Below are 10,937 nucleotides of genomic sequence, written 5' to 3'. Positions count from 1 at the left end.
AATCCTACACACTGGACCCTTAATGTTGGTTGCCAGCCTTAATGTTAAGTGTAATTCATTTGCCAAAAAAAAAAACCACACAGTTACTACTGTAGGTAAGCCAATAAGCCGGACACGCTAAGTATAGCAAGTTAGAGCAGACAGACACTGTTTAATCCATTACACTTTTGCTCTTGGCGGGGGTTCAGCAAACAGTCAACTGAGCGGGGAGTTGTGCTCATGTCACTTTTGATTTTCTCTTCATTCTTGCTGCTATGAAAGTAATACCACCTTTTTAAAAACAAGCCAGTTCCTGCTCTCTAATCTCTATTCTATTTCTTTTTCTATGCAGGAAGATAGCTCTGCCATGAAGGCTGGGAGTGTAGGTCATAGCAGCCAACCTTCCCGTATTGAGAAGGGATAAAAGATTATGAGCTGCAGAAATTATAGCACCTTGAAAAAACTGGGGGGAAGCTTAATCTCTATTATTTCCAGGATTAGTCTCTGGGTGACTCAACATCAGAGCAATCGCAGAGGGAAGGAAATGGCATATTTTTATAAAGGGTGGTAAAAAAAGGGGGGGGGAATGAGAAGCTTTCATAGCGGCGAATCGGGGCAAAAGCATCAGAGGAAAGGCTGCTGTGGCTCCTTTCATGGTGAATGCATTTCCCCGGGATCATCTTTCTGAGCCAAATTCTCTGTCTTCAGTCTGAACCAACATGGCGGTGTGGAGGCACGCTCTCATTTCTGACACCTACCAACCTCCCCTGATGAGCTATCCCTGTTTGGTGTTACTGCTTTGTGACAGTAACAACTGAATTATTTTTTTTCTTCGTTTCACTGATTTAAATGTGAAAAGCATTCAAAATATTTTGCTATACTATTACCATCAAAATATGTTTAATGAATTATGCATCACTGGAGACTTATTTAGGCATGGGAGAGAATTCAGTCAGTGAGAGACATTGTGGCGTAAGCAAAATGTATAGTGAGACAAAATGGAGGAAAATGAAGACTGTTTTGATTCTGAGGGAATATTTTTCACATTATTATAGGTCATACACTTTACATTACATTAAAGCCTCGATTCTCAGCCCAAACTCTTCTACAGAGTCCGCCATGTTGATACAGTAGCCCAGGACGGACAAACCAAACCCAGGCTCTAGATAGGCTTTAAATGCATATGTAACTGTAAATGTATACAAGTATACAAACATTATTTTCCTTTGTGTTTAATGTTACTATATTGTGTTGAGAGCCCCTCATCAAAGGATTGCCTTGGTTTTAGGGAAGGGGAAAGAATGATTGTGTGAGTTATTTAACTTTCATTTTAATAAAAAGCCACTGTTATAGTGTGATTTGTTTTGGGAGGTTTCCAGCTCATGAAATGCTCCAGTGGTCCAGACTTGTGTAGAGTTAAAAATTGAATGTCCTCCCTTTGGGAAACCACAAATCTGCTAATGTGTTTATATAATGTCTGGTGTTGACATCAGGGCATCTACACATCATAAATCTGAATCTGAGCCTAAAGTGTAATTCTAACAATCTGAGTAAGCACTGACTAATAAGCTTCTATTACATTACATTTTACAACTCACCCTTGTAAAAACATTCTTTTATATAAGATATAACGAGTATTTTGGGCACTTGGAGTATTGTGTTACTACCACTGATAATATATGTAGTGTTATTACACTATCACAAGAGTAGACAACATATTAAATCAACACAACTCCTGGTATACTTTTATATATACTGCCAATCTCCATTCATATTACATAATGAACTGTTTTTCCATTTGAATTCACTACTGTCAGCACTGCCCAGAGTATTATATACTAGGTGCAAATCAGAAACTCCCACTCACTCTATCTTTAACTAACAGTAATCTTTCTATTTGTAGAATAGCAATCAGTCAGAAGAAACTGTTTAATCAAATAGGCAGGATTAAGCACTGCGATGCTAAAAACTGTCTTCCGACTGGGTTTTGCTGTTAAGCCTGCAAAACACATTGTCAAATAATGAAAACTGAATGGTACGTTTTCCACTTCATAATAGCATGGAGCACACAGCTTTCTGAGTCATAAAACAGAAGTGGTTAGTGCACTGTGCTTTTGCAGTAATGATGATGCCATTCATTGCTTACACAACAGGCAGAAGAACGAGGCATTTATGATGAGCTCTGGAGGATGAATTAGCATCCATTAAAACTGCCATTGACAGCTCCGCTTAGCTCCCTCCACTGGAAACAAAACGGTGGAGAGTGAAGGCCTAATTTCCATGATGGCTTAAAATGCTGCCCCCGCCTTGCACTGTGTGGTCTTTAAATAAATCATCTTTATTGTGACAAAGTACATTTAGGCCACGACTGGCGGCCCAACAGGCAAATTCTCCCGCTGGCTGTCACTGTCTATTAAAACTCACGCAGCCGCAGCTGGCAGAGCCAGCGGCTTCATGAGAATTTCTACCTGCAGGGCACCATCCAGCCCAGATCAGGCTCCCTGCGGTAATCTGTCCTACTTTCAACTGGAGCACTGTGGGCCCATTTTCACCCCGGGGTCCATAAACTTCTATTGAATTTGTTCAAGGTGAAATCCAGGACTAGTGTCCTCTGGTCAAAGAAAAATCACAGGATACTGTGATTACTCTGCAAAGGACACAAGATACAGTAGCTTTTAATGTCCATGCAGGAGAATTGAATTAAAAACAAAGTGAGTCAAAATACTGGCACAAATGTAATGTACATCTCTTTAACCAGAACTTTACAGGAGACCATTGGATTGCTGAGACTTTTTATTTACATTATTTCCACAAGGCATCATAATTATTTTAATGTTAACACTGGCACCAAATTATATTTAATAACTACCCTGTCGGCTACATTAAGAAGTAATATTCTTGCTATGTTATGGTGAAGCACCATTGGAGTTTCTCTATCTATGATCTTCTATATCTGATGACAAGAAGACAAAATTCAAATTTAATGATGTACTTGTCCATTAACATTGTTGATTCTGATAAGTTTTTGCACCGTGGCCATAAAGGATAAACAAACACTAAGAGATAACGTTGATCTTCTGGGAAATAAGCATGAATGCGCTATCAGTGCAGCACAGTTGGAGCAGTATTTGTTGTGTTTTGTTTCTTTCACCGACCCTGTGCCCTTCCATAGCGTTCTGCATGTCTGTATCAAGCGCACTTAAAATAAACTGCCACCATCTGCTTGAATTGAGATAAGGCTGAGTCCAATCAGACCCGCTGAAAGGCAGTCAGCAGATGTGCAGCACATACTTATTGATATTTAAAGTCTGTCGCAGCTTTATCCGCCCCATGAACTTAGTAATTAGCAGCTTTCTGTCTCGATGCTCCTCTCTGGCTGCCTGCCTGGTGGAGTGAGCTTGAAGGATCGTACATTAGCGGCTTCAGAGATGAGAATCACAGGATCTCTGCTTACTGGTGCATATCTTAAGATGTTTATCGGGGATACAATAAAGAAGACAAGGTAGTATCAGCAACTTTCTTACAGAAGTCAGACAGAGCACGTTCTAGGGTTCTTTCAAATTCAGTTTGTTGGAGTATAATACTTTTAGATACGTTTTTATTAGTGTAAAATAAGAATGGTTTTTGTCATAAATTAGTTGTTTTTATCTACGGACACTGTGGGTCACCTTCCATGGAGTCCACCATGTTAAGCCGCCATGTTTCTACAGTAGCCCAGAACAGACAAACCAAACACTGGCTCTATATTTGCATATTTTGGGACCACTGTAGTTCCTTTGTGCTTGGGAGGGTGAAGCGAGGGAGTAGCAATCTGCACCTACACTGCTACATGCCACTAAATTCTACATATTGGACCTTTGAAGGGAAGTAAAGTTTGCCAAAACTGAAATTATGGAGAATAATGCTGCAAATTTAGTCAAATTACCTTTTCACTAAACTGCTCCCGAGGATGGCAATGGCTGTAGAAAGAGGGATATTAAACATTTAACGTGTTTGGAGAATGAAACACAAGATCCAAAGTGACAGGAAGGGATTAAATTGTGTCTTTATTTGCTGTCTGAACTGCAATCGCTAGACGGGCTAAGTAGCTTACTACTTCCAAGGTGGAGGGTTAGCTCTGAAAAAGCCCTGTGTAATGTTTCCCAACTGTGTGAAAGCCTGTGTTGGATGCTATCCTAAAAGTAAAAACATACTTAAAACAAGACAAAACAACAGTATGCAAGCTATAAGGAGCCAAACAGGGTTATGTTAGAATAAAGTAATGCTCATCATACTTACTGTATTAATACACGAACAATGTTCACTTATCATCAAGTGGTGAGGATGTGGATTTGTTTTGCTTGGGACCTGTTAACTTTAGTCTTAGTGTTTTAGGATGATATGTACGGCCTATATAACCATCGAGTGCACATGTAAGACCCCTTTTACAGGACTAAAAACCTTTTTAATAAGCTGACATTTACAGTAACAATTTTAAAGCATCTTTTCTTACTGACGCTGAGGTGTTATACCTCTGTTCACTGCATGAAATGCTAGCAGGGGAAATTTAGATTCTCTTAATGTATCATGTTGGTTAAAACAACAATCTCAAGGAAAAAGGCTGTGTGAGCTAATCATGCACACATATTGACAGTGTATTGCATGAATCCTAATAGAGAGCACCTGAATGTGCAGTCAACAGTTTTGGGCAATGTCATGTCTCCTGGCAGCTGCATATTTCAGCAGGTTTGCATTTTCTACTTGATTTTCGATGCACGTCGCCGGATTTTAGAAGCACAATATTTTCATTCAAGTCAGCATTTCAGCAAATACCAAAACGTGAATGCATTTTGCTGACAGAACGTGTAGTCTGAGTATGTGCGTGCGTGTGTGTGCCCGCTTTGTGTGTGCATTCGTGTGCGTATCTTAAATTGAAGCATGGCAAACATTTGAGCCATTTAAGGGTTTCTGTAACAACTGACCTCAATCGTTTGTCATCACTCCAAAGAGAGATTAATTCTCAAGAAAAGAGAAAATGTCCTCAAGTCAGCAGCCGGTCATGTACAATAGCCAGCATGAGGTAGAAGTGCTGCAAATCCAACTTCGAGCATGTCAAAAGTTAGAAGGAGCAGTTTTTTGAGTAACCACTGCACCTTTTTTTTTTTAGTCACCCAGAGTTTATGTAGACAGCAGGGTTCAGACAGAGGCAGAGCCACAGGCTAACAACTCCTGTTTGAAGGACATGGAAGGTATATCAGTGCCAGAGTCGCTGAGAGTCCATTCCCCAAAGGTGGTGACACAGAAAATACTGCTTCAACAGAACAAATTGTCATTTTGCCGGAGTGCTGGATCCCATTTAGACTGACTGTTTAATTTTGTTGTTGAACTGCATATCCTTTCTTCACATGACAGAACTCTGTCCCAGGAGGACTCTGTCAGCTAAGTGCAAATGAAAACCAAACAGAGACGTGGTACAGTAGCACTAAGCGGTCTAAAAATGATCAAACTCACACATAACCACCCAAACAAAACATAACAAAACCAAAAAGACATACATAAATACATACATACAGAGTTATCAGGTTATATATATTATGATTATACAATTGGATACTACAAAAATAAACAGCTCAGACTCAAAGAATATAAACTTGCTGTAGATAGATATACTTTATTGATCCCAAGCTGGGAAATTGCAGAATTGCTATCTACTGTATATGTAAAAAATTGCTTCACTTGTTCACCGACGAGGGGTCAACAGTACTACAGCGTGCCAACTCATACACAGAGAAACTAAAGAAACAAATACAAGACAAAAACTATGCAAATAAAAAGCAGAATTAAACATGCGAATAGCAATCTGGTGAAGTATGCGTTCACAGTGCCGGCAGCGTTCTTTGGTACTCTCCTAGTTAGTGGAGGAAGGATTGGACAGGTAGCATTACACAGTCTGATGGCTGTTGACACAAAAGATCCTCAGACACCCCATCTTGCACCTTGAGAGGATGTGGATGATTGTTTAGACTTCAGTTTATCCTCCCTTCTGTTTCTAACTCCATGGTGTGCAGGCTAATGTTTTTTGTTTTTTTTCCCCAACACTGATGCTGGCTCTCCACCACATACCACATCAAAGAATAGGGCACAGGCCACAACTGTTAAGAGTATGTTAAGCAGTTGGTTGCATGTACTGAAAGCCGTTACTGTGTGTTCAGACAGAATTCAAAGCGAAATGTAGAGGTGCCGTAATTGCATATAAAGTCAGCAGAAAGATGCAAATGGCTATAAATTCACTTGGGTTAGATGGAAAGAATGAGTAATACGTGAGTTGAAAATGTGTCAACTTGAGTGAAAAACTTTCCGGGGACTTCTATGAATCTTCATAAATGCACAAAGACTGGAGGAAAAAGAGAGAGAGGTACTGAAGGGAAATAACAGAAATAACCAGAGCTTCTGGAGAGTTCTGAGATCAGTCAGCTGCTGAGATTAACTCAAACACACACAAAGAAACACTACCACACACAAGGTCGGTGCATCCATTTCTAGCTAGCTTACATCTAACGTCCAAATGCGAATAATTCACAGGTGTTTCTGTGTTATTATATTATGTGAAATTGCTGCTGCCGGTACTGCCAACATACCCAAACTCTAAAAACTCATTTAAATGCACTTATTACTGATTCCAACCAGAGAAGAAACTGTTCTCTAAGTGACATTTTTCAGACTGTCTGTCTGAAACAGTTTCTGTTCATTAATATTAACAGCAATGGAAAACTTTGAAAGACTTTAATCAGCTACTGGTTAAACGGCTGTCATGCTAATCATGCGTCTGGGGTGTCAGGGATTCAGGTATTAACCAGTGTACCAGTGAGCGGTGCAGTTCCACAGAACATTTCAGAGAATAGTAATTCAGTGACAAGTTGATTAAGTAGGTGGCAGTGAAAAAGGTCCTTTAGATTATACAAGAACAATATACAATCATATCTCTTCTGTATAACTTCTACATTGACAAACTTGTCAGGGTATTTACAGTTATTGGTGACATGTGGATGGTTTCTTGCTTTGCATCATGACTGACCACTGGAGTGATGGATAGACTGTCTAGCAGTAAAGGAGGGTACAAAATAGGCAGGTAAGATATATATTATGTTATATTATGTATATTTTTGTCTTGTGCAATTATATTTATGTTTACACTGTGACACTACTGTAAACATCAACCCTCCAAGACAACATTTTTCATATATATTTATTATTATAATGCTACATACTGTGTGTGTATTCAATACTATGTGTTCCATCAATCATATTTTATATTATATCTGATTTTTTAAATTTTACTTCATTTGTCTTCTATCTTGAGCTGCTGTAACAAGCAAATCTTCCCAGTGTGGGATCAATAAAGTCTATTTTATTGTATCTTATCTTAGATGGGTCAGGGTGATGAGGGTGAAAGGGGAAGCAGGCCTCGGGTCCCTGAGTCAAATCTGAAGAAAAAACAGTTTAATCAATTTACCCTGTCCTTATTCTTCCCCAGTATTTCCCTGATAGTCTCTATGTATGTACTGTTGCTGTCAAATTTCTCACAGCCCTTTAATGACCCGCTTAGAGATTTCATGTGCTTTTGAATGTAAAGGTTATTATTTTAAAAAAAATCAGATTTTACTTCAATCATTGAGGCCACACAGCCGGTGATGTGATCTGTAATGCATTGAAAAAAGCCCTTGTTGTCCTCACTATGTGCCCAAGAGTCAGTCTCACATGGCCTCCACAGACCCCTGAGATCACGCTCTCACAGTCCTGGCGACAGTGGTCTGATGCCGAACTGCAGCAGATCCCTGGTTACCAGATATCTTGAGGCTGCATGAGCTCTTGGCAAATCCAGAGTGTAATAGAAATCCATGGCATGTGTCTAAACCATTAAAATGACTTAATACAGTTGGTCTTGGCATGCAGCTCCACTCCCAGGATACATTTGGAAAAAAAAAGTGCCCTCGTTTCGATGCAGGATATGAGTCACTCTAAGCTTCTACATGTACAACCAGAAGTTGGATATGATTTGGAAGAGAAAATCATTGCATAGATCTTCATTATTAATTTATTTTGATGTTTTTAAACTCAATTTTGCCACTATCAGAAAACTTTAAGGGTCAATTCAAGTCATCAAATGTGAGATATATGCCGCATCGTATTAACTGTACAGATCCAAATCAGAAAATTAAGCAAATATTTTCCGTCTCATTATGATAAGTCAGATTTTACTGATTCACCAATTATAAATGTAAAGAGACCTAAAACTTAAGACTAATCATGCTAATAAAAGTATGCCTGCTGAACAATACAAACTCTACCCTATTAAAAACAGTGAAATGCTTTTGTTTGTTTGTATGTGTGAATACTTGTAATAATCACATTGTGGAGACAGTAATCTGCTAACACAGTCACACTGCAGCGACTCTCCTCCCATCTGGGGACAAAACGTAAGTGTTAACATGAAATTGTGGGGTTGGGGTTCACCATATAGCACATTTTTTGCATAGGGGTAAGAATTCAGAAAATTTAAATCAATGCAATGTCCTCTTAAGTGTGTGTGTGTGTGTGTGTTTGTGTGTGTGTGTGTGTGTGTGGTGTATATAATATATATATATGTGTGTGTGCCTTAACCCATTAGTAGTCAACCTAATCAAACTCACAACACTTTACAATGACTGATTGGGGCTGTCAGTCTCTGTTAGCAGGGTTAGCAGCCTAATATTTGGAATAACACACACATTTAGAGAGGTTGCCACATGTATTAATTAATGAAATAAAATAAAACAAGTGAAATGAGCATGATGTGTTCAAATGCAAATTCAGTGTTCATGTTCTATGTGCAAGTGCCAGAAAGATGTTTCCCTAACAAGAAAGGATAGAGTGACATAACTACACCAGGAATATAGTTTGACGTGAAAGATGACAGAGAAAAGTAAATGTATTATGGTTATCCATGCAAATGTAACCCTTACTTTTACTAAATTTGTTTGTAAAATTGGATTTCTTTTAACATGGTGACACAAGAAAACTAATTTGTTTATGTTATATATGGAATCTGTAAAATTAACTTGTTATTGTCACATACTGTAACTTTTAGTTTAATGGAGTTATTTGGTGTTCACATAATTCATGTTTACAACACATAATGATGTTATGAGACTCTGGGCCTTGTATTTATTACGCCAGCACCATGACAAACACAAAGCAGTAGGTCTTGGGCACACAGACTGTATGTGCAGCAGCGCCAAGTGCGAAAGGGTTGGCTGGAGGTGAATATAGATCGGAGGTTGTGGTGATTAATAAATATGCTCTCATCCAGTCACATCACCGGTCAAATAGCTGTGAAACATCTGTGCCAATCACAGTGAAGCGTGACGAACAACAGCTCAACAGAAGAAGAATCGGCAACTCCGGAAAATCATGTTGTTCTTTGTATGGTGCAAAGTGGCAAATGTGAACAAACAGCATCACACATGTGCGCCCACAGGCAGAAGCTGTGGGTTTTTTTAAGTTAACTGATGCAATGATGATAGAAACCAGTAATAAAAAATAGCTTTGTGAAGTAATTGTGTGGGTTTTTTTTTGTAGAAGCCTGGTGTCATTTGCATGTGATTTAATTTTTGTGGATTGGGTGCGTGTAATGGCATTGTGATTTATCAACATATCTGTACTGAGCATTTAATGAACTAGAGTTTATTTATTTTATTTAACCTTTATTTAAACAGACAAGTCAATTGAGAATCAATTCTCATTTACAATGACGACTTAGCCAAGAGACAGCAACATGAGACGCTATACTATTATTCATCTTAAACCACATAAAACCTTTGTTTCTTTGTGATTTAAATGCTTCTACTGGCTGGAGAGTGTTTAATTAAAACAGTTAATTTACATTTTAAGCATTATTGTCTTATTTTTGTGCATTGGCTTCAAGTATTTAGTTTGTTGGTATTATTATTAAAAAAAAATCAAGTGCCAATGTCTAAGACACATTTTTTTTAGCGCTGACTCATTTGAATGAACCTCCCACCTGTTTGCATCTCTTCCCACCTGCGCACCGTGAGCTTTACACTGAGCACCAAAACCACACAGAGGGTCAAAGCAAATCTTAAGGTCAGGAAAAATGGCTAGTTGAGCACTCTGTTTCTATGTACATACAAGTTGGTATATTCCCAGAGACAAATAAGCGTCTGAAATCAATCAGCATATCATACTGCACTGAACTTGTCTCCACGCTGATGACGGGTGTTTTAGATACTGCTGTGGCACAAATAAATTAAAATGCTCTCACTGACACCAAGGCAGTGAGTCAGAGTACAGTAGCCTAATTAAATTTGTTCTCTATGATAATCTACACTATCAGTACTGCAATTAAAACCATACTGCGCCATACTCATTACCCTATAATTAGAATAATGAGTCATTAACGCCGCTGGATAGTGAATTCGAGCCCCAACAGGAAAATTAATGGTCCCATCTAAACCGACTCATGAACTTCTATCTCCTCAAACATTTTGAAAAACTTTTTCATAACAAGTAAACAAGGATTCCCTCCATCCCACAGAACACAGCTTAATGTCTCATAGCTAATATGGTAGGTCATAATATCCCACTTAGTTTGTTATAGGCTCCTAATATATGATTCAGATTAAAAGTAAAATTAATAACTTTGTGCACAGAAAGCTTTTATTTTTTCGACTGTAATTGATTATGAATTGCTATTTTTTTACTTTGTCACACAGAGTACATTACTTTGATGTCTTCGGATAAAGATAATCCATTAAACAGCTTAAAGCTTTTCAAGCTCAAGTTAATATTTAAAATGTAGGAAATTAACTAACTAACACGGCTCTGGGAGAGGATTTGTAGTAGAATATATATATATTTTGGGTTTCTATTGCCTTTATTTGACAGACAGCTGAAGAGTGAAAGGAAAGGGGGAGAGAGAG

General features: G+C 38.4%; 1 protein-coding gene across 2 annotated transcripts in view; it reads right to left on the bottom strand.

Moving 5' to 3' along the window:
- LOC118325652 (zinc finger protein 385B-like) overlaps positions 1–10,937 on the bottom strand; it is a 69,927-nt gene that overhangs the window by 15,716 nt on the left and 43,274 nt on the right. The window lies entirely within an intron of this gene.

The sequence above is a fragment of the Morone saxatilis genome, unplaced genomic scaffold (genome assembly GCF_004916995.1).
Source record: "Morone saxatilis isolate NCDOM2014 unplaced genomic scaffold, NCSU_SB_2.0 Contig1, whole genome shotgun sequence".
Lineage (NCBI taxonomy): Eukaryota > Metazoa > Chordata > Actinopteri > Moronidae > Morone > Morone saxatilis.
Note: the sequence above shows the minus strand (reverse complement) of the source record. Positions and strands in the feature narration are given on the sequence as shown.